This window comes from Lipophrys pholis (assembly GCF_963383615.2).
Source record: "Lipophrys pholis genome assembly, contig: SCAFFOLD_32, whole genome shotgun sequence".
In the NCBI taxonomy this organism is placed as follows: Eukaryota; Metazoa; Chordata; class Actinopteri; order Blenniiformes; family Blenniidae; genus Lipophrys; species Lipophrys pholis.
The window spans coordinates 332292-357500 of NW_028291980.1; the positions used below are offsets into that span (position 1 = coordinate 332292).

At 43.7% G+C, this 25209-nt stretch overlaps 2 protein-coding genes across 4 annotated transcripts in view; both read right to left on the bottom strand.

Moving 5' to 3' along the window:
• Positions 1-25209, bottom strand: part of LOC308128325 (protein NLRC3-like) — a 434409-nt gene that overhangs the window by 129250 nt on the left and 279950 nt on the right. The window lies entirely within an intron of this gene.
• Positions 24842-25209, bottom strand: part of LOC308128323 (NACHT, LRR and PYD domains-containing protein 12-like) — a 365314-nt gene continuing 364946 nt past the window's right edge. The window contains exon 19 of the transcript XR_013936556.1: positions 24842-25209. This exon is cut by the window's right edge and continues 169 nt beyond it. The gene's annotated coding sequence lies outside the window, so the exon portion shown is untranslated.

A 25209-nucleotide genomic window follows, 5' to 3' on the forward strand; every position in this document is an offset into this window, starting at 1 on the left:
ACCTTTGCTTGTATCATATACAATTTGATGTTACTTTTAAATTTTTATTAAAACCAAAGACACAAATTCAACAACACTCAAGCCACAAGTCATCAAAACAGGGGCAGTTTTCCAATACCTATACTGTCCATACTTGTGTTCTCGTGTACCTGTGTGTCCTCGCTCTGCCGACTTTATCGAGGATGCATCGACACGGATCTGTGTAGGCTTGGGAAGCCAATTTACCCATAATGCATTTGGCAAGAGATGCTGGAGGAGGAAACACACAACGGTGAGTGAAAAATCTGAAATCTTAGCGTCATTGTTTAACAGAGTGTAGTTTTAAGAGTGTTTTAGGCCAGAATATAGTTGTTTAAAATGTTGTTATGAGGTTGTGTTATGGAAATCTTGTTTAGTCTGATAAAGAATGATGTGTAATGTTCAGTCTGTGTTCAGGGATGACCTGTGTCGGCACTGTTCAAACCTCTGAGCTGCTTTTCGTGTCCTTCAATGCAGACTCAAAACAGTTTCAGCCTTTAAGAAGGAACTGTCTGACTTCAGAGTGAGACAAACTCCTGGACAATCATGCAGAGGTTGGACTGTGACTTTGTCTCTTCTTGCAAGAATAATGTAATAAAATGGTCTTAAACTTTCTCAAACGGCTCTCAGTCTGATTCCTGTGTTTTCTGTCTCCATGAGGTTTTCTTACCAGGAAAAGTCTCCTGACAACTTGGTCCTTGGAGCCGGATTCCAACATCCCTCTCATCTCCAGGATCGGAGCTGAAACGTGCAGCTCAGGCTTTTCCTACAAAAAGTCCTCCAGCTGAATTGTTGTAGGCCGGATCCACTGGAGGTGAGAGGGGGACGGAATCCCAACAAAAGTAAACAAACAGAGACAGATCCAGGATCAACTGAGACTGAGTGAGTTCTCTTTTGTATGAAAGATCCTCTTGTATGGGTGGGACGGTGTGGACATCCGTCCATAGGGTGAGTAAGGCTGCACAGTGAGGTCAAAGTGAAGACCAGCTTATTCCAGACAAATGATATCAGGTCAAACTGGTCCTTACTCGGTGTTGGTATTTAAGGTTACCCTGTTTCAGGGAGGTCAAAGTGAATATAATATTCTGGACAAACAATATCGGGTCTACTTTCCTTAACGCTGAATAGGCATTTTTCTGCTACTAAAGTTGGGTGGTAGATATCCAGCGGTGTCTCAGTGTAAAGTGACGAGGACGTGACGACGACCTGCCCTGACGCGAGGTGAAATGCACTCGATTGTGCCAAGGTCAGACCATGAACACACACATACAGAGTTAGAGAAAGAAGGGATGCAACTACACACACGGTGGTGAGAACATTCCAGTGGGAACACATCAACATGAGTTTAAACTAGAGATTTGGTGGATCTAATACGATTTTTGATATATGCAATGAAATTCATGACCTGTTGCAAATGTCCAGAAAAAAGAAAAAAAAAGAAAGAAAAGAAAATGGGTATAAAATGAACAATAGATAACGTGGTGGCTAAACTAAACTAAACTAAACTAAACTAAACATTAGATGTAGCTTGGAAACAGCCATCTTAAAAAAAACAACAACCCTCAAATTAAGAAACTAATAAGATGATTCTCAAAAAAAATACATTTGTGGATAATAGATTACCTCTGCTGAAACAAAGTAATGATGATCAGACATAATCTATGTAGAACTTAAACGAAGCAAAAGCACTAACTTAGAGCTAGTTGATGATCTGTTGCTTTAATGAGCCATGGAGGATCTCATGTCTCAACAGGAGGGAAGGTATCTATATCAATCAAGTACTCACAACATATGGATTCTTACATTATTGTAAAATAAGTTGTTCACAATGACCAATATGTGCTAAACATAACTCGCAGGGTGCCATGAGACCAAAATGAGCTACATTTCCAGAACCACAATATCCATTTCAACAAGTATGCATGGACTGTATTGAAATATCCAAATGTGAAGGTAAAAATACTGTTTAGTGATAATACTCTTTCTATAAAGGGGTTGGAGTGTTTCCAACAAGCACATCAGATGCATCAACAGTGGCTAAAGCCTTGGTGAAAAGAATAATACTCCGGTTTGGCATACCAGAAAAACTTTACAGTGATAAAGGTACTCATTTTGAGAAGGAAGTAATAAAACAAATAAGAAAACATTTTGACTTCCAGTTAAAAAACCATTGCGCTGACCATCCACAATCAGCAGGGTTAGTGGAAAGACATAATGGTATTCTTAGAAATAAACTAAAGAAAACAATGGAAGAAACAAACATGAACTGGGTACAATGTTTACCATTAGTAAAGTTACACATGAGAGTAACACCCACAGGGAAAGGTTTAACTCCATTTGAATTAATATATGGACGGCAATATATTATTCCACAACTTAGAGCTTTTTCTAAACCTGCTGAAGAAGTTGTTCAGACCTTGACTGGCTAAATATCACCAATGTTAGTGAAACAGGAGATATCATTTACAAACTCTGTTCCAAGTTCTCCTGTTGTGACCCAAGACTAACCTGTGAAACCAGGAGCTTGGGTGCTCATAAGTCAGAGTCATATGGAGACACAACACTGTGTAGGCAGACCTGCGTAGCTCAGATGGTAGAGCATCAGACTTTTAATCTGAGGGTCCAGGGTTCAAGTCCCTGTTCAGGCTCTTTATGGAAAGAAACCTCAAACTGAACAGAATAACTATTGCAGCAGGATAAAACTAACCTGTCTCTTTATGGTCTACATCAGGGTGTCCAAACTGAGTGCATGTTTTAGTTCTCTGCCTGCTTCAGCATACCTGAATCTAATGATGACATCATCACCAAGGTTGTGAAAAAGAACAATATCGAGCCTTTCAGAACAAAGTGGATGGGAGAGGCACCGGATGGAGATAAACAGAGATCAAAGCTGGAGGAAATCTTTGATCTGAGCATATCCATGGCCAAAGGCACTGATCTCCTTTGATCTGATAAGAGATCATCACTGGAGCCATGGAGACGCTCAGATCAAAGGAAATCAGCTTTATTCAATCTTCAGCATTCACACTTGCATTTTCTTCTGGAAATACAAACATCTAGTTATTATTTTTATCATAACAGGCCTCTGATATCTGGAGGAGTCAGACCACTCAAGGCTTTAAAAACAAACAGTAGCATTTTAAAATCTCTTCTAAAACTGACAGGCAGCCAGTGAAAGGAAGAAGGGATTGGTGAAATGTGGTCCCTCCTCCTGGTGCCTGTTAAAAAGCTGGTAGCAGCATTCTGCTCCAGCTGCAGTCTTTGAACATTGAGCCTACTGATGCCAGAATAAAGGGAGTTACAGTAATCCAGCCTGGACCAGATGAAGGCATATATTACTTTCTCCAGGTCTGCTGGGGAGAGGAATGATCTGATCTTGACGAGTCATCTGTGCTGAGCAAAGCAGGATTGGACTAGCTTGGTCACCTGACAGTCAAAGGACAGGTCAGAGTCAAACACCACACCTAAATTGCGGGCCTCTTTTCAAACATTGCTCAATGAGCTACCAAGACTAGAGCAAAAGTTGTTAAAACCACCAGAACTGGGTCCATTGGGGGCGATCAAAATGATTTCAGTTTTTAAACCGTTCAGCTGTAAAAGGTTTTTGGACTTTGGTTCTTTACTTTTGTGAGGCAGGACAGGATAGAGGCAGAGTCCGTAGAGCAAGGCTTTATAGGGAAGTTCAGTTGTGTGTCGTCTTCATAAAAATGAAAGTTAACATTAAGGCCACCCAAAACAGAGCCTTGAGTATACTATTTAAGAGCAACACCAGTGAGGTCAACAAAACTAAATCAATCAATGAAAAAAGTCACTCTTTCATTACAGAGCTGAAGATGTGAGCACAAAGGAGTTTGGACTCTGACTGTTCAATGTCCAAAAGTTTCTTTCTAATAAGTTCCTCATGTAATAAAATTAATCAGTCTTTCATTACAGATCTGAGACGACTGAACTCCTCAGATTTACTTGTTCTCAACTTGTCCTCATAACGAGACCCTCTGAAGAGGAGAACACGTCTTCAGGGGACTCTTGTCCTTGGATTTCAGGGCGTCTCTAAATCAGAGGTTTTACTTTTTAAAATAATCCACAAGAAGAGTCTTTCTTTAACCTTCTCAAAGTATTGAGCAACATTGTTGGCAGGATTTGAACCTACGCAGGGAGACCCCAATGTAGTTCTAGTCCGTCACCTTAACCTCTCGACCACAACAACATGCTTCAGGAAAGTTTTCCATCAGGATTAACCCACTTTATTGTCTTTTGAGGAGACCAGGGTTCAATTCCTCAGAGGGCAGTGTAAGGTTCTCTGTGTGTGGTTCCTGATAATCCTCAGGTTCAGATCAGAAACATCCTTTCAGGACAGACGTTCTTCCCAATCACTCCCTCTCAGGTCACAAAGTGTTTGCCAAGGTGAGTGTCCATGTGACTTGTGACTGTTCAGCCCCGTTTCCACTGTACAAAATGTGTCTGTACAGTTTGGTTCAGTACTTCAGTACTTCAGTACTTCAGTACTCGCCTCAGTTCACTCAGTTTGCTCATGGTGTAGATGTTATCTGGTGACGTAGAAGCTACGTCCACTTCAGTGCAAAAGTGAAGAGACGCAACATGACAATGAAAAGAGGTGTAAAGAATGTTGACTTCAGCTCCTCTCAGGATCTGAGCTTTGTCCATTTAGTTGGCAGATTTTCATGTTTCTCTTACTATTGACAGTTTGACAACAGCAGCAGACACACTGACAACAATGGAGTTTCTACAATGTGAGCCAGCCACAGTGAGCAGTGGTCGTCTCATGTGTAGGATATTACAGTGAACCTTCCATGGCCACAGAACAAGTAGCCTGGCTAGCTCAGTTGGTAGAGCATGAGACTCTTAATCTCAGGGTCGTGGGTTCGAGCCCCACGTTGGGCAGAGCTCTGTTTTCAGACAGTGGTGTCCTCAAGGACAGAAGACTTGGGATCTGAAGGTTGCAGGTACAAATCCTACAATTGAGAGGTTCAACTCTCTGGTTGTTCACATGAAAGGGGCAGAGTTTGCAGTGTCTGACCAATCACACACAGAGAAACTCTGCAGAGCAGTAAACAGATTACTGAAGGAGCAATTAATCTCAGAGATTATGAAGAAGTAAAACACATCCAGAGCTAAAAGCAAAGCTTTAGCTCTGACTTGTTAATGCTGACTGGTTAAGTCCGTCCCTCACTATATGTGTGTGTTTAGGATCCCTAAGTCTGACTGGCTGTTCAAACAGGCCAATATATGAGTGTGTGATATGGTGACAGTTGGATTGTGATGTAGTGCTTTTAATGTGGTGGAAATGTATTGTTATTAAAACAAGGGAGGGGGTGTAGGAATAGTAAAAAAAGTGAGAAACCAAAAACAGAAAAAGAACCAATTCAAACCCAGAGGGACGTTTAGCGGTGACGTAACAAGTGACTTTTTTCTTCCCTTTTTTATATCCCAGTGCTGACAGTGCAAGTCTAAGATAATTATTACTACAACAATATTGCAAAACATCGTGTATATTAATGATGTAATATTAATGATGTCATATTAATTACATCATTAATATTATTAATCATTATAAAATGAATGCTACATCATTAATTATGTAATATTAATTAGCTTTGCTTTAATATAGGTTGTTTATGATCTTTACTAATGTTGCTGTTAAATACTTACCTGGACCTGAGTAAAGCTGTGATGTGTGTGTAAGAGTGGTTATACTCAGTTTGTGAGGACCATCAGTAGAGCCAGGGGGGGACGGCGGGGTCCTGGAACAGCTGGCCGTTGACATAGACTGTCCACTGTGAGGACGGCTCGGGATCCCTCAGCAATGAGCTTCTTCCTCACAGGAGATGCGGCGGTCCAGGATCTCCTTCAGGAACTGCTCGTTGACGCTGAAGTCCGTCCCTCACAGTCCCTGCAGCGACTCTTCACCTGCTCTTTCTGTTTGAAATGGTCAAACTAGGAGACGATGGGCGGCGGGCGCTGGTTGTCAAAGTGTTAAAGTGCAGAGAATCTCACAGCAAATCCACAATGTGAAACATCAAATAGATCCAACTGTCATTGAACACACACACACACACACACACACACACACACTGAAACACAACCGTCTCAATGATACATCATCCGAAAAGTTGTTTAAAGTTTATCCCTCTCCCTTCTCAGCCAGGGGTTGTGGGTATGAGTCCCATCTGAGGACTGATGTTCTCCTCCACAGAGAGCAACTGCTGGTAGCTCACTCTCTATGTTCCTCTGGAGGTGAGGACTGATGTTCTCCTCCACAGAGAGCAGCTGCTGGTAGCTCACTCTCTATGTTCCTCTGCAGAAAGTGATGAGGACTGATGTTCTCAGAAGAACTTTTTTCTCATCCAGAACAACTTTTCCCTCAGAGTGAGATGAGCTGAGTGAGGAAACCAAGCGGTCCAAGGAGCTGTGTTCTTGTTCCAGTCTCTTCTGGATTGAGTTGCTGCTTGTAGTCAAATGTTTTCACACGACCCTGTTACCCTCCAGCAGAGTTTCTGTAGTGTAGTGGTTATCACGTTTGCTTCACACGCAAAATGTCCCCTGTTCGAAACTGGGCAGAAACACAAAGGAAAGTTTTTGAAAGTCCAAAGGACAGTTTCCAACATATCAGGAGCTTAATTGATGAAGACGTCTTGTGACATAATCCCAGAGCTTAATTTGGGCCGGATCTTGACATAACAGGATCCGGCCCCTCCCACATTTTGACCGGCACTTATTTGATTGGATCCAGCACCTCATTACAAAAAAAAATAAATAAATAAAATCCAACCCCTTTTTCACTTTTATGTATTTAATTATTATTTTTAAATATTATATTTGGACAGCTGTGTCTTTTATTGAGTTGAAATCACTAGAAAGTTCATTGTACACAAAACTGAATGTAAAACACAAACGGTGAGGAGGAGAGGGAATTTCCGGCGCTCCCACTCCACGTCACTCTAAACTGTGATTTTGAGTTCAAACTGTGTGTGTCAGCTCGCTGGGAAGACGGAGGGAGACGATGGACAAAAAGAGACAGTTGGATTTGAAGAGCTTTTTTAAGCCAGGGCTGTTTTTTGGGCTGTTTTGGACGATTAAAAAGGGAAGCAGGTTTTTTCTTTTCATTTTCTGCTCTGCTGCTGATTCATGAGATGATTTGTGGCCTTATGGGTGTAAAAGGTGGTAAATATTTATTATTTGTAGATTTTTCTCTTCTGAAAGTTCAGTGAAATTTGATGAGTGGACACATTAGCAGTGATGTGCTGAGTGCTGAAATATGGTAGATTTGACAACTGTCACTCAGAGAGAGAGAGAGAGAGAGAGGGAGAGGGAGAGAGAGAGGGAGAGGGAGAGAGAGAGAGAGACACAGAGAGAGACACAGAGAGAGAGAGAGAGAGAGAGAGAGAGAGAGAGAGAGAGAGAGAGAGAGAGATTTTTTTTTTGATTTTTAAAAAACACTTTTATTTACACCATCTTGTCAGAAAACAGTGACATTGTGCATCAGAGCTTTATAAAATCATTTATGTTAAAAAATGTGCAAATTGCAGTTCATTGTTTTCCGTACAGCACAGAATGTTTTTAAAACACCAGACCTCTTTAAAAGCATTCAAATCATTGTTTTGTTTAAAAAAACGGTATTCAAGCCAGAGTCTGGATTTGATGTTGACTCGCCACACTTCTATGACATCCTGCCCTTCTCTGTTTTCCACCTTGTTCCTCCTGCTGACATATATGGCCATCTTTGCCTCACCTGAGAGGAAGTTCAGGAGCTGCCATTTTGCTTTTGTACTCTTTTTATAGCCTGCTCCCATGATAAAAATCCTCTCAGTAAAAACAACACTAAAAAGAGTAAAAACCATTGTTAAAAGGGTGAAGAAATCTGAAAGTCTCTTGCACTCCGTAAAAACATGATAAATACTTTCTTTTTTTGTGCAAAATGGGCAAGTGTTTAAAACAGCAGGATTAATAACAGAGATAAAAGCATTGGAAGCGATCGCACCGTGTAAAATCCTCCACTGAAGGTCTCCAGTTCGTTTCTTTAGGGGGGGTTTATATAAGATCCTCCACTGGGGACCGGGTCCGCCCTGACCCAGTCTTTGCGACCACACAGTGGGGGGTCTGTTGCTCAGTCCACCCTTGTGGATGCTCTTCACACAGTTCCGATAAAAAATCCGTTTGTCTGCCTTGTGCAACGACAGTCTCTCGGACTGTATGATTTCTAGGAGGGGGCCGGACAATCCCCCCAGCCCCGGGCTCAGCAGGACCTCAGGGAAGGGGTCTGCAGCGTCCGGGGAGAGTTCTCCTTCGCTGTATCTCCTCAGGAGGCTCCTGTCTCTGGCCGTGAGTGTCGTCCTCCAGGTCTCCAGGAGCCTCTGGGACACCCGGACAGACTGCAGCTTCAGTCGAGAGCCCAGGGCCTGGACGTCGCTCAGGTCCAGCCCCACAGCATCCACAAGCTGACCCACGGTGAGGGTCCCAGACTGGATCAGCCTTCCCGTCAGCCCAGGAGTTGTTGTTCCGCTGATGTCCAGTCTGGCTCCGTGGATCAGGGGTTCTTTCAACAGCCAGTGCAGAGAGTCGGCTTTCAGGCTCCTTCTATGTGTGAATAAAGCCCAGCATTTAAAAATACTTTGATAAAAAGGAGGAAGCCCCTTGAGATTTAGGAATTTAGAATCAGTTAAAAACAGAACATTATCCAACCCCAACTTACTGACACGCCTCAGGATGCAGCTGGCCACACCTCTCCACACCAGATCTGCCGGGCCTGTGAGGTACCTCTGCAGGAACTGGAGTCTAAAAGTGGCAGTCCGGCTGGCCAAGTGGACAAGGCCCTGACCCCCCTCCTCTCTGTCTAAAAACAGCACCCCCTGTGGCACCCAGTGCAGACCATCCCAGAAGAAATCTATCATTTTTTTTTGAATTTGAGCCAGGAGGCCTGGAGGAGGGTCTACACTGGTGAGCCGATGCCACAGCTGGGATGCTACCAGGTTGTTTAAAACTAAAACCCTACCTCGGAGTGACATCTTGGGGAGGAGCCACCTCCACTTGGAGAGCTTACCCTCAATCTTTTCCATGACGGTCTCCCAGTTCTTCTGAACAAAATGTTCTTTACCCAGATGTATCCCTAAATATTTAAAACCATCTTTTTTCCATGTTAAATTCTGGGGAAGAACTGGGAGACCGCCATGCCACTTGCCAACAGCGAGGGCTTCACTTTTTCCCCAGTTGACCCTCGCTGCTGATGTCACATTAAAATCCCTTATTATCTTACTTAAAAGGTCTATTTCTTCTTGGCTCCTGATAAAAACAATAAGATCATCTGCATAAGCAGATAAAATTGCACCTTCACTAAAACCCGGTAAAAACAGACCCCCTAAACTAGAACGTATCTTATTGAGGAGGGGTTCCAGGGAGAGTGCATAGAGCATCCCAGACAGGGCGCAGCCCTGCCTGACACCTCTACACACTCTAAAAGGAGCACACAGACTGCCGTTAAACTTCAGCACACTCTCAATGTCTCTGTACAGCACCTTGATCTTAGCTATGAAACCAGCACTGAAACCGAAGCTTTCCATGACCCTCCAAAGGAAGTCGTGTTCAACGCGGTCAAAAGCCTTTTCTTGGTCTACTGAAATTAGACCAGCATCTATGTCCAAAGAACTAGAGACTTCCAAAATATCACGAATCAGGTGGACGTTGTCCACCATGGACCTGCCAGGGACACAGTAGGTCTGGTCCCGGTGGATGACCTGCTCCATAACCCTCCCCAGCCTGGAGGCCAGTACTTTGGACAGGAGTTTGTAGTCCACACAGAGCAACGACACAGGGCGCCAGTTTTTGATGTCCTGCAGGTTCCCTTTTTTAGGGAGCAGAGTGAGGACTGCCCTCCTGCAGGACACTGGCATGGAACCAGAGGCCAGACACTCATTAAATACGTCTAGGACATCCTTACCTAGGATGTCCCAGAACGCTTTATAAAACTCAGCGGTGAGCCCGTCAATCCCAGGAGATCTGCCCGTTGCCATCGCCTGCAGTGCCGCCCGCAGCTCCTGCATTTCCAGGCAGGCCTCCAGCTGTTTGTTGGTCTCCTCGGAGACTTGAGGCAGTTCCCGCAGGAACCCCTTGTGGAGACCATGCTCCTCCTCGGAGACTTGAGGCAGTCCCCGCAGGAACCCCTCGAGGAGACCTTGCTCCTCCTTGTACTCACTCCGGTACAGGGACGCGTAGAAGCTCACCGCTCTCCTTCGCATCTGGCTTGGTTCCGAGATCTCCTGCCCCGTGTCTGAGAGCAGTGCGTGGACCACTTTCCCCTGACCGTTCTTTTTTTCCAGGCTGAAGAAGAAGCTAGAGGGAGCATCCATCCCAGAGATGGTTTGATACCGGGACCGGACCAATGCGCCCTGCACTTTAACGTTCAGCAGGTCGGCTAAAGCCTTTTTTTTTGCTTTTGAGGCTTTCAATATAACCTCGATCTCCTGTGGACTCATTTAAATGTTCCAGTTCCACTATCTGGGTCTCTAGATGCTTCATAGACCTGGTGATGTCACCTGTGACATTTAGGGTGTGCTGCTGACACAGGAGTTTGATCTGAGTCTTACCGTGGTCCCACCACTGCCTAAGACTGCTAAAATCACCCTTCCTCTCTCTAAAAACCTCCAAAAAAACATTAAAGCCTCTAAAGCTTCTATCAAAGGTTAAAACTGAATTAAAATGCCAGTAGGCGCTTTTAGGTAAAACATTTCTGATAAAAATACTATTTAAAAGTAAACAATGATCAGTAAAACCAACAGGTAAAATATCAGACTTCTTAAAGACATTAAAATGATGTTTAAAACAATAAATACGATCTAACCTGGCTGAGGAGACCCTGCTCTCTCTAAAGTGGGACCAGGTGTACTGTGGACAGTCAGGATGCATCCTTCTCCAGACGTCCACTATGTCCTGAGAGTGGACCAGCTGCCTTAAGGCTGGACCATCCTTCTCCAGACGTCCACTATGTCCTGAGAGTGGACCAGCTGCTTTAAGGCTGGACCATCCTTCTCCAGACGTCCACTATGTCCTGAGAGTGGACCAGCTGCCTTAAGGCTGGACCATCCTTCTCCAGACGTCCACTATGTCCTGAGAGTGGACCAGCTGCCTTAAGGCTGGACCATCCTTCTCCAGACGTCCACTATGTCCTGAGAGTGGACCAGCTGCCTTAAGGCTGGACCATCCTTCTCCAGACGTCCACTATGCCCTGAGAGTGGACCAGCTGCCTTAAGGCTGGACCATCCTTCTCCAGACGTCCACTATGTCCTGAGAGTGGACCAGCTGCCTTAAGGTTGGACCATCCTTCTCCAGACGTCCACTATGTCCTGAGAGTGGACCAGCTGCCTTAAGGCTGGACCATCCTTCTCCAGACGTCCACTATGTCCTGAGAGTGGACCAGCTACCTTAAGGCGTGCTGAGAGGCTGGATGAGGCTCTGCATGGTTGCGGTCTAATGCCGCGTCTTCTGTACAATTAAAATCTCCACCCAGAAACAAATAGTCCTCCGACCCACACCCACTTACCACCTCACTTAACTTGAGGACAAACTGCTTCCTCTCTGCACCGGCTGTTGGGGCGTAACAGTTAATAAAAACACATTTAAAATGGTGGAACTGAGCTTTGATTAAAAGCAACCTCCCCTGTACACAGTGCTGGACCTCCAGTGAGTTGGGGTTAGAAGCCCTGGAGAAGAGGAGGCCCACTCCTCCACTGAGAGGAGGGTGGAGGCTCTACATGGCCTCCCCTTTCCATTCCCTCCTCCACTCAGCTTCATTACTAAAATCACTGTGGGTTTCCTGAAGGAACAGGACGTCTATCTTTTTAAGTGTGGCTGTCTCATAGATTGCTTGTCTTTTTCTCAGATCTCTGCTCCGTTCACATTTAAAATACCCAGTTTAAAAACATCCATGATAAAAGAGATGTTTAAAACTAGGATAAAAACAAATACATTAATTAAAACAAACTTGACTGTCAGCATCATCGTCTAAAAGTTTTTTGGCTTTCAGCACAAGTTTCCTTAGTCTAAAACCCTCCTGTCCTGTGAGGACGGACTCCTGTTCTGTGAGGACAGACTCCTGTCCTGTGAGGACAGACTCCTGTTCTGTGAGGACAGACTCCTGTCCTGTGAGGACAGACTCCTGTTCTGTGAGGCCAGACTCCTGTTCTGTGAGGACAGACTCCTGTCCTGTGAGGACAGACTCCTGTCTGCTGCTCAGATGGAGTCTGGCCGAAAAAATAAAAAGACTGAGGTCTGGGAAATGGTCCTCTACTTTTACCCCGGGCTGGTTTTTCGTCTGCTGTAAAAACATCTTAAATCTTCCTGCACTGTACGGTACTTTGGATTTTTGAGAACTGTTAAAAGAAATGTCTCTGTTATCTGATGCATATTCGTTTCCACTGTCTTCTGACCCCCGATTCTCTCCACACATTTTCTTTGTTTCACTGTTTTTTCTCTTCCTCCTCCTTTTTGCAGGTTTATTTTTTCCAATTTTTTCTTCCTCCATCTCTGCCTCCTCCACCTGTTCTGCCCATGCTGCACTCCTTTCTACTTCCTCCACCTGTTCTGCCTATGCTGTACTCCTTCCTACCTCCTCCACCTGATCAGCTATATTGCTCCTTCCTTCTCCTTCCTCCTCTCTTTCCTGCTCCATATCTGGCTCACTCTTTTTTTCAACCATTTTTTTTTCTTTTTTTCTTTTTTCTCCCTCCACCTCACCAGTGATATTTACATTTCTTTCATCCACGCTGCATTCAGTGTCATTCACTCCTCCTTCCTCTCCAGCTCCACCCGACATACTCTCCTCACTCACGTTCACATTCACACCTCCACCCGGTGTATTTACACTACTCACTCCGTGTTTGATGCTCTCCTGGTCGGTCACAGTAGCGCGTCTCCTCGGTAAAACCCGAGGAGCGGCGATCGGCCGCTCGGACTGAGCCCCGGCCACCGCGTCTCCCGGGAGCCCGGATCGCGGAGCCACCAGCGGGGGGGGGGACCCCCCAGGCGGTGGCCCGCGGCCCCGGCATCGGGGCAGCGGCGGCCGTGGCAGCAGCGCCACGGGACTCCGCGGAACCGGGCTGAGCCGACTCAGCCCGCCGCGGACAGGACTTCACCGTGTGTCCCTCCTCACCACAGCCGAAGCATTTCATGCCAGCTGAGCTCGCGAAGACAACGTAGTCATAATCATTTCCTCTCACACGGAACCTGAGGTTGAGCTCCTCATTCCGGTTATTGAGTATCATAAATACTTGTCTTCTGAAACAGATCGCGTGTTTCAGCAGCGGAGACTTCATTCCAGACAGGATTTCCTTATAGCCAGACACCACTTTTCCAAATCTGGAAAGCTCCTTAGTTAAGAGCTCATCTGGAGCATAAGGAGGGACGTTGGACAGGATCACCCGGACAGCAGGCTGGGACAGCGGCTGGACCTGGACCAACCTGTCCAGCACGGTGATTCCTGTCTCCACAATGGAGTTGGCCTTCTCCACCCGGTCCATAAAGATCACCACGGCACCGTTCATCCGGGCCGCCGCCTTCACGCTGCTGTACCCGACCTTCTCCCCCACAGCCAGAGCAATCTGCTCCACCTGCTCCACCTGCTGTACCCGACCTTCTCCCCCACAGCCAGAGCAATCTGCTCCGCCTGCTCCACCTGCTGTAGCTGACCTTCTCCCCCACAGCCAGAGCAACCTGCTCCACCTGCTCCACCTGCTGTACCCGACCTTCTCCCCCACAGCCAGAGCAATCTGCTCCACCTGCTCCACCTGCTGTAGCTGACCTTCTCCCCCACAGCCAGAGCAACCTGCTCCACCTGCTGTAGCTGACCTTCTCCCCCACAGCCAGAGCAATCTGCTCCACCTGCTCCACCTGCTGTAGCTGACCTTCTCCCCCACAGCCAGAGCAACCTGCTCCACCTGCTCCACCTGCTGTAGCTGACCTTCTCCCCCACAGCCAGAGCAACCTGCTCCACCTGCTCCACCTGCTGTAGCTGACCTTCTCCCCCACAGCCAGAGCAACCTGCTCCACCTGCTCCACCTGCTGTAGCTGACCTTCTCCCCCACAGCCAGAGCAACCTGCTCCACGCTGCAGGGGAAAGGTGTCGAGATGCGGATCCCGTGTTTGCGGGTGAGTTTCCTCAGCTCGGCCGACATGGCCTCAGCCAGTTGCCGGCAAACACGGAGCAACACAGACCCACCAGAACCCCCGAGAAAGAAGGAAATAAAACCAAAAGTGCTCTGTGATTATTAAACTATAGTGATTGTGACTTATAGCCGTACCAACATTTTATATCAAAATCTAGCAACGTCTTTATTTTCAACAATTGTCACCATTCCGAGGTCTTACTATCGCCTTGCCAACATTTTATATCAAAATCTAGCAACGTGTTTATTTTAGACAATTGTCACCATTCCGAGGTCTTACTATCGCCTTGCCAACATTTTATATCAAAATCTAGCAACGTGTTTATTTTCGACAATTGTCACCATTCCGAGGTATTACTATAGCCTTGCCATCAGTTTTTATTGAATTCCACCAGCGTCTTTATTTTCGACAACTGTCACCTTTCCGAGGTCCTACTATAGCCTTACCAACATTTTATATCAACATTTAGCAACGTGTTTATTTTCGACAACTGTCACCATTCCGAGGTCTTACTATAGCCTTGCCATCAGTTTTTATTGAATTCCACCAGCGTCTTTATTTTCGACAACTGTCACCATTCCGAGGTCTTACTATAACCGTACCAACATTTTATATCAAAATCTAGAAACGTGTTTATTTTCGACAACTGTCACCATTCCGAGGTCTTACCTCAGCCTTGCCAACATTTTATATCAAAATCTAGAAACGTGTTTATTTTCGACAACTGTCACCATTCCGAGGTCTTACTATAGCCTTACCAACATTTTAGATAAAAATCTAGCAACGTGTTTATTTTCGACAACTGTCACCATTCCGAGGTCTTACTATAGCCTTACCAACATTTTAGATAAAAATCTAGCAACGTGTTTATTTTCGACAACTGTCACCATTCCGAGGTCTTACTATAAACTTACCAACATTTTATATCAAAATCTAGCAACGTGTTTATTTTCGACAATTGTCACCATTCCGAGGTCTTACTATAGCCTTGCCATCAGTTTTTATTGAATTCCACCAGCGTCTTTATTTTCGACAACTGTCACCATTCCGAGGTCTTACTATAGCCTTGCCAACATTTTATATCAAAATCTAGCAACGTGTTTATTTTCGACAACTGTCACCATTCCGAGGTCTTACTATAGCCTTGCCTTCAGTTTTTATTGAATTCCACCAGCGTCTTTATTTTCGACAACTGTCACCATTCCGAGGTCTTACTATAGCCTTGCCAACATTTTAAATCAAAATCTAGAAACGTGTTTATTTTCGACAATTGTCACCATTCCGAGGTCTTACTATAGCCTTGCCTTCAGTTTTTATTGAATTCCACCAGCGTCTTTATTTTCGACAACTGTCACCATTCCGAGGTCTTACTATAGCCTTTCCTTCAGTTTTTATTGAATTCCACCAGCGTCTTTATTTTCGACAATTGTCACCATTCCGAGGTCTTACTATAGCCTTACCAACATTTTATATCAAAATCTATTAACGTGCTTATTTTCGACAACTGTCACCATTCCGAGGTCTTACTATAGCCTTACCAACATTTTATATCAAAATTTAGCAACGTGTTTATTTTCGACAACTGTCACCATTCCGAGGTCTTACCTCAGCCTTGCCAACATTTTATATCAAAATCTAGAAACGTGTTTATTTTCGACAACTGTCACCATTCCGAGGTCTTACTATAGCCGTTCAAACATTTTATATCAAAATCTAGCAACGTGCTTATTTTCGACAATTGTCACCATTCCGAGGTCTTACTATAGCCTTACCAACATTTTAGATAAAAATCTAGAAACGTGTTTATTTTCGACAACTGTCACCATTCCGAGGTCTTACTATAGCCTTGCCTTCAGTTTTTATTGAATTCCACCAGCGTCTTTATTTTCGACAATTGTCACCATTTGGAGGTCTTACTATAACCGTACCAACATTTTATATCAAAATCTAGAAACGTGTATATTTTCAACAATTGTCACCATTTGGAGGTTTTACTATAGCCTTGCCTTCAGTTTTTATTGAATTCCACCAACGTCTTTATTTTCGACAACTGTCACCATTCCGAGGTCTTACTATAGCCTTGCCATCAGTTTTTATTGAATTCCACCAGCGTCTTTATTTTCGACAACTGTCACCATTCCGAGGTCTTACTATAGCCTTGCCAACATTTTATATCAAAATCTAGCAACGTGTTTATTTTCGACAACTGTCACCATTCCGAGGTCTTACTATAGCCTTCCCAACATTTTATATAAAAATCTAGCAACGTGTTTATTTTCGACAACTGTCACCATTCCGAGGTCTTACTATAGCCTTGCCATCAGTTTTTATTGAATTCCACCAGCGTCTTTATTTTCGAAAACTGTCACCATTCCGAGGTCTTACTATAGCCTTACCAACATTTTATATCAAAATCTAGAAACGTGTTTATTTTCGACAACTGTCACCATTCCGAGGTCTTACTATAGCCTTGCCATCACTTTTTATTGAATTCCACCAGCGTCTTTATTTTCGACAACTGTCACCATTCCGAGGTCTTACTATAGCCTTGCCTTCAGTTTTTATTGAATTCCACCAACGTCTTTATTTTCGACAACTGTCACCATTCCGAGGTCTTACTATAACCTTACCAACATTTTATATCAAAATCTAGCAACGTGTTTATTTTCGACAACTGTCACCATTCCGAGGTCTTACTATAGCCTTCCCAACATTTTATATAAAAATCTAGCAACGTGTTTATTTTCGACAACTGTCACCATTCCGAGGTCTTACTATAGCCTTGCCAACATTTTATATCAAAATCTAGCAACGTGTTTATTTTCGACAACTGTCACCATTCCGAGGTCTTACTATAGCCTTACCAACATTTTATATCAAAATCTAGCAACGTGCTTATTTTCGACAATTGTCACCATTTGGAGGTCTTACTATAACCTTACCAACATTTTATATCAAAATCTAGAAACGTGTTTATTTTCGACAACTGTCACCATTTGGAGGTCTTACTATAGCCTTGCCAACATTTTATATCAAAATCTAGCAACGTGTTTATTTTCGACAACTGTCACCATTCCGAGGTCTTACTATAGCCTTGCCTTCAGTTTTTATTGAATTCCACCAGCGTCTTTATTTTCGACAACTGTCACCATTCCGAGGTCTTACTATAGCCTTCCCAACATTTTAGATAAAAATCTAGGAACGTGTTTATTTTCGACAACTGTCACCATTCCGAGGTCTTACTATAGCCTTACCAACATTCTATATCAAAATTTAGCAACGTGTTTATTTTCGACAATTGTCACCATTTGGAATTTTTACTATAACCGTACCAACATTTTATATCAAAATCTAGCAACGTGTTTATTTTCGACAATTGTCACCATTCCGAGGTCTTACTATAGCCTTGCCTTCAGTTTTTTTTGAATTCCACCAACGTCTTTATTTTCGACAACTGTCACCATTCCGATGTCTTACTATAGCCTTACCAACATTTTATATCAAAATCTAGCAATGTGTTTATTTTCGACAACTGTCACCATTCCGAGGTCTTACTATAGCCTTGCCTTCAGTTTTTATTGAATTCCACCAACGTCTTTATTTTCGACAACTGTCACCATTCCGAGGTCTTACTATAGCCTTACCAACATTTTATATCAAAATCTAGCAACGTATTTATTTTCGACAACTGTCACCATTCCGAGGTCTTACTATAACCGTACCAACATTTTATATCAAAATCTAGCAACGTGTTTATTTTCGACAATTGTCACCATTCCGAGGTCTTACTATAGCCTTGCCTTCAGTTTTTTTTGAATTCCACCAACGTCTTTATTTTCGACAACTGTCACCATTCCGAGGTCTTACTATAACCGTACCAACATTTTATATCAAAATCTAGCAACGTGTTTATTTTCGACAACTGTCACCATTCCGAGGTCTTACTATAGCCTTACCAACATTTTATATCAAAAACTAGCAACGTGTTTATTTTCGACAACTGTCACCATTCCGAGGTCTTACTATAGCCTTACCTTCAGTTTTTATTGAATTCCACTACTAATGAGGTGATTCTCAATACTTTTGTAGGTAATAGATTACCTCTGCTGAAACAAAATCCTGATTATCAGACATAATCTATATATAAGTTCAACAAGGAACAATCACTAACTTAGAACTAGTTAATGATATTTGCTTTAGTGAGCCATGGGTGATCTCATGTCTCAACAGGAGGGAAGGTTCAGATCATCAATAGATTTCTAATATTGTTCTTGATAATGGATCAAATTAAATAAAAATAGAGTTATCACTCTAAATCAGTGGGTTTAGTCAAATAAAAGAACAGACAGAAGAGGTTTTAATTAATACTTGGTAATTAGGAATAAAGTCTCAAAAAAGAGATCCTTTGGGTCTCATCACAATTTGTATCAAAGAGCTGAACTAAAGCCGGTAATGGATCACCAGATGCAGTAGAACCAGACCAGCACCATGTTAATACGCTCAAACTCCAAATGGAGGGATTTCTGCTGAGTCATCACTAAGAACATTCATTTAGTCTAACCTGGTGTGGCGACGATGCAGCTGTCAGCATTCTGTGAGTTTGTCTTTATGTTGGTCTGTCTTGTGTGTTTTTGTTGTTTCTATGTTTAGTTTTATTTTAACCTGCTGCAGAGTTAGTGCTCCACTTCTCCCCACGGTTGGTCGGATGCTTTCTGGAGGAGTGAGGTCATTTCCTGTCGTACAGAATGAGAACAACACTCCTGACAGGGTCTTCGTCCTCACAGCTCTGATGGAGGTTTTTTACATTTTACTGATGTTTTTCCTGCTCTACTGCTCCTGCAATGAAGAAACGCTTGCTCACCTTATTATTTTACTTTATTTTCATCCATTCTTTGTTAGCCAAAGCATGAGTGTTGGAGAAATCTTGTTTTGTCCCATAGAATGATGTGTAGTTTTGCCGTCTCTTAAACTTTGTCCAATGGCTCTCAGTCTGATTCCTGTGTTTCTGTCTCTCTGAGGTTTTTTACAAGGAAAATTCTCCTCACACCTTGGTCCTTGGAGTCGGGTCCCGGCGCCCCTCTGGCCACCAGCATGGGAACTGAAAGGTGCACGGGGGAGGGGCCAGTCTGGTCTTTCCTAAAAAGAAATCCTCCAACTGGATTGTTGCAGGAGGCCGGTTCCCTCTGGGGGTGAGAGGGTGACGGAGTCCCAACAATAGTGAGCAAACAGAGACAGATCCAGGACCAGCTGGGTGAGGGAGTTCTCTTTAGTGTGAAAGATCCTCTTGTGTAGAAGGGACGGTGTCGGATCTCCGTCCATTGGCTCAGGAAGGCTGCACAGTGCAGGAAAAGTGAATACCAGGTTATTCACAACTCAAGACGGAAGAGGTGGTCTGACCAGAGGTGGCTGGTTCCATTCCAGATCCAGCTGACCACTCACACCACCATGAAGGTCCTGAAAGGACAACGTGGGTCCACACATCGCACTGCAGGAAGGATCCGGAACCCCACGATCCCGTTCCCAACTCGACTGCAACACCCCCCAACCAGCCTGACCACACCTAGTTAACACGTTAGCATTGACTGACGCACACATGAAAACACACGGGGTGACGTGCTGCTAACCTCTCCTCCAGGTCAAGAGAAGGACGCTTCTATAACAACATAGAGGATCGGTGACACACACACACACACACACACACACACACACACACACACACACACACACACACACACACACACACACACACACACACACACACACACCTGCTGCCAGGTCTCCGAGAGGCCCACCAAATCCAGCTGACGGGACATAAAGAGGTCCCTCAGAAGATGAGCTTTGTTTGCTGGCGATCCATTAAAGTTGAGGTTTAGACACACCTCATGCGGTGGTTTTAGGTCCATCAGTGCCTGACGGTCATAAACCAGTAACGCAGTGACATTTTGGCACAAATATCCAAACAATGCAGTGATAAACAACAGATTCAGAAGAAGTGTCAGAACATGCAGACGGCAGCCGTTACACCCTGGCGCCATCTTGCACTAAGGTAGTATGATGGAGTGGGCCTGCCTCTCCTTTGTTCTCAGCGTCTCCATGGCAATAGATGCTGAGCCCCTTTAATCTCCTTTAATCTCCTTTAATCTCCTTTCATCTCCTTTAATCTCCTTTCATCTGTTCCCTGAGGAACCTCTCCCTTCTGCTTTGTATGGGACATTGTTTTGCAGTTCTTTTGGTAAGCGGTTATCTGAATCATTAACAAAAGTCCCAGCAACCTGTTCCTGATGAGCTTTTTGTATCTGTGCTCCAGCAGTGCAGGACTAGTTATACACCAAATAACTGAGACCCTGTCACATTGTGGAGGGGGCGGAGCCATGCCGTACTGCACCTTACACACCATTTCCTGTTTCACTTGTTAAAAAATCACATTACGGATCTGATCTGGATCTGAGCTGAATTTGGTCGCTGCCAAAAAGAGACTGAATCAACGGCTTTAACTTCAAAAATAAAAATGAACTCTCACCATCAAAATAAGAAATAAAATCATAGATCAACAGCCAGATATTACTTAAAACAAAGTAAATCCAACATTAGACACTGTGACAGTAACAGCCTGTAATGACACAGCTGATCAATTAGTAGGATTAATAATGGAAACAGAGACAGAAGGCAGAACAGAGAGAGAGGATTCTATTTTGATGTAAATGGACTTCAAATGGTAAATTGTAATAGATTGTGGACTATTAAATACTACATTGTGAGATGTGATAAACTGTAGGGCCAGTTGTTATTGAACGAACCAAAAAACCAATATGTTATGGAAGAAACATACTTATTTAGAAGCACATAACTGAACCAATATAAAGTTGTATACAACATATATATACATATTTACACGTATATAACAGGGCCTCTGTTATTGATCATATCATTTACACAGGTGGAACAACCTGTTAAATACAGAATCTACCGACTTGGCTCCTTGTAGCACAGAGTCGCTATGTGCCACATATAGGGCTTTTCCACCAAAAAGAACCAGGAGCTAGTTCAGGGCCGGTGCCAGAGCCAGTTCTTAAATGAGCACCACCAAAGAACCGGTTCTTTTTCCGCCGTTACCGGAGCCAAGTGGGAGCCATGTCATTGCGTCACTCCAAAACGTGATACGTCACTGATTTCAAAACTTTTGCGCTGACAGTGCTCATCCAGGTACAAGGAGAGGGACTGTATTCATCGGTTTAGTCCGGGTCGCTCCATCTAGTTTGGCCTGAACCTCTGATGCACCAAAGAGAAAGAAAACATTGAGTCTCTTCTTGTCTCTATTGGAGTTTTTTCGCGTCCGTCTTGTTTTAGTCCGGAGCCCCAGAGTGGACATAGAGGGGAAATAAATAATGCGTGTATGAGTTTGGGGCTTATTTTTCAACATTTGGGCGTTACATAGTGAATTTCTGCTCCTTTCACTTTATTTCTGGACGTGTCTGAATCAAATGCTTCAACATGGAGAGGAATGGAGGTTTACAGTGATAGAACGAAGCTCTAAAAACTGTTTCCATTGGCAACCTCCGTAAACACTCTGATTAAAGCTCTTTCACATGAAGCCGTTTAAAGGCTCATTTTATACCTATAAAATCCAAGCTTTCATTTACAGTGGTATGTAGTTTGTTTTTTAGTTGCTGATGAACCAAAAGTATTCATTATAAAGAAGTTCTGTGGTTATAAAATAATATTGGAGCGTCTCGGAGAGGAGCGCAATGGAGCCGTACACCATTGCTCAGCGGCTGCAGCACCTCAGCCTGCGGTCAGAACACTAAATAAGACCTGGACGTGACGTTAGTTAAAATAATGTCACCATGAAAAGTGTGAAAAATAAACGACAAAGGAAAACTGCTTCTAAATTATAGCCGACGGAGCTGACTGACAGCGGAGGAGCGCGGCAGTGCTCTCGAGAGCCGCGGCTCCGCGAACGCGAATGAAATAATCCCGTTCCCTCGTGTTATTAACTTCAGGGAACGACTTATTATATCGTTCCCACGCATATTTTTTATTTTTTTCTCTATAACCACTCCGGGGCGCCGTGTTCGCTGGAGTTTTCAGAAAGCCGGTTCAGCCTCGCTTCCGTCTTTTAGGTAGCGATACCTCAAGAGATAACTCCGCCCCCAGCTGATGATGCGTCGGGTCCCAGTCCGGCTCCTCTTTGGCCCAGCAACAAAGTGGGGCCAGCGTAGCACCAGTTTAGCCCCTGTTTGGCCGGGGCTTTGGCAGTGGAAAGACAAAGAACTGGTGCGAAGACTCGCCCTGGCTCCGAACTAGCACCTGGTTCTTTCTTTCCGGTGGAAAAGCCCCCGTATAGTACTATCCCCCTTTTAGCACCACTGTTTGAGTTCATCATGAAAAGTGTCGGCGTTGCTGTTTGAAAGCTCCTCAAAGTGAATAAAGCCCCGATACTGTTGGTTGAGTCCTTTTGCTTCTTGAAGATGTTGCTGGTTGGTCTGGGAGGAGGATTCTCACACACAAAGTCAAAACCTCTTTGGAAATTAAACACAAAGGATCATGGTTGATGACCAAAAGGCTCATCCAGGAATTGAACCCAGGACCTCTCTCACCCTCAGCAAGAATCATCCTCCTAGAACAACGAGCAGACATGTTGAAGAAGCTAAAGGACTCCAGTGATTATCATAAAGCTGCAGGTTTGGAGCATTTCCACACTTCAAGTCAGGGCCGGCTTGGAGTTTGTATGTTCTCCTTGTCCCTCCTGGGTTTTCTCCAGCTGCTCCAGTTTTCCTGAAAACCTCCAAACATATATTTCAGGCTCATTGGTGACATGATTCCTTAATCTCAAAATATCAAAGAAAGACATTTTAAACCAAAGTTCAAGTGTTGAAGTTGATTGAGGACAACTTGTGTCTGAAATGGAGGAACCAAGTGTTCTTGTGGGTAATATGGGACTAAGAGCTCTTTAAGATAGGATGGAGCCTGATTGTTAAGAGCTTTAGAGGTTAAAGAAGGATTTTAAATTCTATTGTAGATTGAACAGGAAGCCAATGAAGAGAAGCTCTTATTGTGGTGATGTGATCTCTCCTGCTGGTTCCTGTCAGGACTCTCACTGCAGCTTTTCTATCACTTCAACACTTCAACATTTCAACACTTTTCATTTGGTTCTGCTCATCATGGAGGAGATACTGAGACTGATGACATCACAGTGATGTCAGAAAGGAGCTCTTGCCATGTATCCATGGTTACTGAATTCATTCTATGATGCAACACTCAGCTAAGCACAGCTTTACCTCCTGTCTGGTTCTTCTGTCTGCCACAGACTTTAAACACATTGTTGGAGATGTTTTTTAAGAAGCTCAGACCAGCTGGTTATTACAGAAGAGTATTAGAGCCTCTCATGAGAACAAAAGAGAGGAGTTAGTATTGTTTATTTCATCATCGCCCCTTTTATGTGAACGAGCTCTGATCAGGATGGAACAGCCTGGTTGAATTACTGAGTTGATCACCTGCTTTGTAGTAACGCTTATCAAGGAATGAAAATGTTTGTCAATCCAGATAACGGAGAGAGATCTGGATTGGTGGAGTAGGCGAGGAACCAGAGAGCTGATGGGGGTCAAAGGTCATGCTCAGGGAGCCACAGTGGTGAGTGGTCAGCTGTAGGATTCAACACTGTGAACCACTGCCTGAAAAGAGAGCACCGCCCAACGTGGGACTCAAACCCACAACCCTGAGATGAAGAGTCTCATGCTCTAGTGACTGAGCTCGTCAGGCAACTTGTTGTGTAGTGATGAAGGACGACTGTAATGTTGACTGTGGCTATTTGAAGCTCCATCCACAGTTGCTATGAATACAGGAGCAGAAGCAGAACTCTTTCAGAACCATGACATCATCACAAGAACAGCCGATAGAAGACAGGATGATAAGAATGATACGAAGATGATAAGAAGTGGAGGAGTTTGTTTTGTCAGACAGAGAAGTGACTCAGGTTTCTGAGTGAGTTCTGTCAGAGCCTCTTCAGCTTGTGTGTCTCATCAGGTCTTTCTGGGCCGTTCACACCTGGTTAACATCTGTTTCAGGTTGTTGGGATTTATGGTTGGTTATTAGCATTAAATTACTGAAAGTAATAGATTACTGAAAGTAATAAATCACTGGAAGTAATTTATGAAAATTTTAAATTATTAATGGAAGTCAACGGTCATTTACTCCTTAACAACCCCTCAAGTAATTGAGTAATTACTTGAAAGTTAATAAATGATCAAAAATAATTTATTAATAAAAAATTATTAATTTTAATACATTCATTATTTATTTATTTATTAATAATGAAAAGGGGGTGCACCACCAGATAAACTGGAAACAGCTAATACCAAAATATCAGTCTGGTTTGTAAAAAGGTTTATTTAAGTTAGTTAATATTTCTGCATAAAATATAACAATCTTAAATAAAAGGGAAAGTGTGAGATCCAAGCAGAGACTGTTACAAACCAGTGAATTGTCAACAATAAATACACAATAATCACCAAGAATCGTTAAATTCAGCTAACAGGAGTTTATTAACAAAATGTATTAATTCATAAATAATTCTGAAATCATTTCACAAATCAACACATTCAAGGAGCAAACGACATCTAACATGGAGATCTAATCTATTAAACAGCAAACACTATGTACAAAGAGTGTGTGTGTGTGTGTGTGTGTGTGTGTGTGTGTGTGTGTGTGTGTGTGTGTGTGTGTGTGTGTGTCTGGCCTGGAGTGATGAGTGGAATGGGTGGAATGACCTCGAATGTCCACTAGAGGGAGGCAGACTTTGGCGGGTCAATGTGGTGACCGTGACAACCACTAGGGGCGTGCGGCGGCGCACAGTGGGAGAGCGCAATAGCCTGATGTGTCCACCAGGTGGAGGTCAAGAGGAATTTTAATGACACACGTGACCACTAGAGGCTTTTGAATCGCTCTTTCTACCGCAGCAGTTGCTTAGCGACCAGATAAACAAGACGCCCGTCACTCGAGTATGCGCGAGGGGGTCTCGGA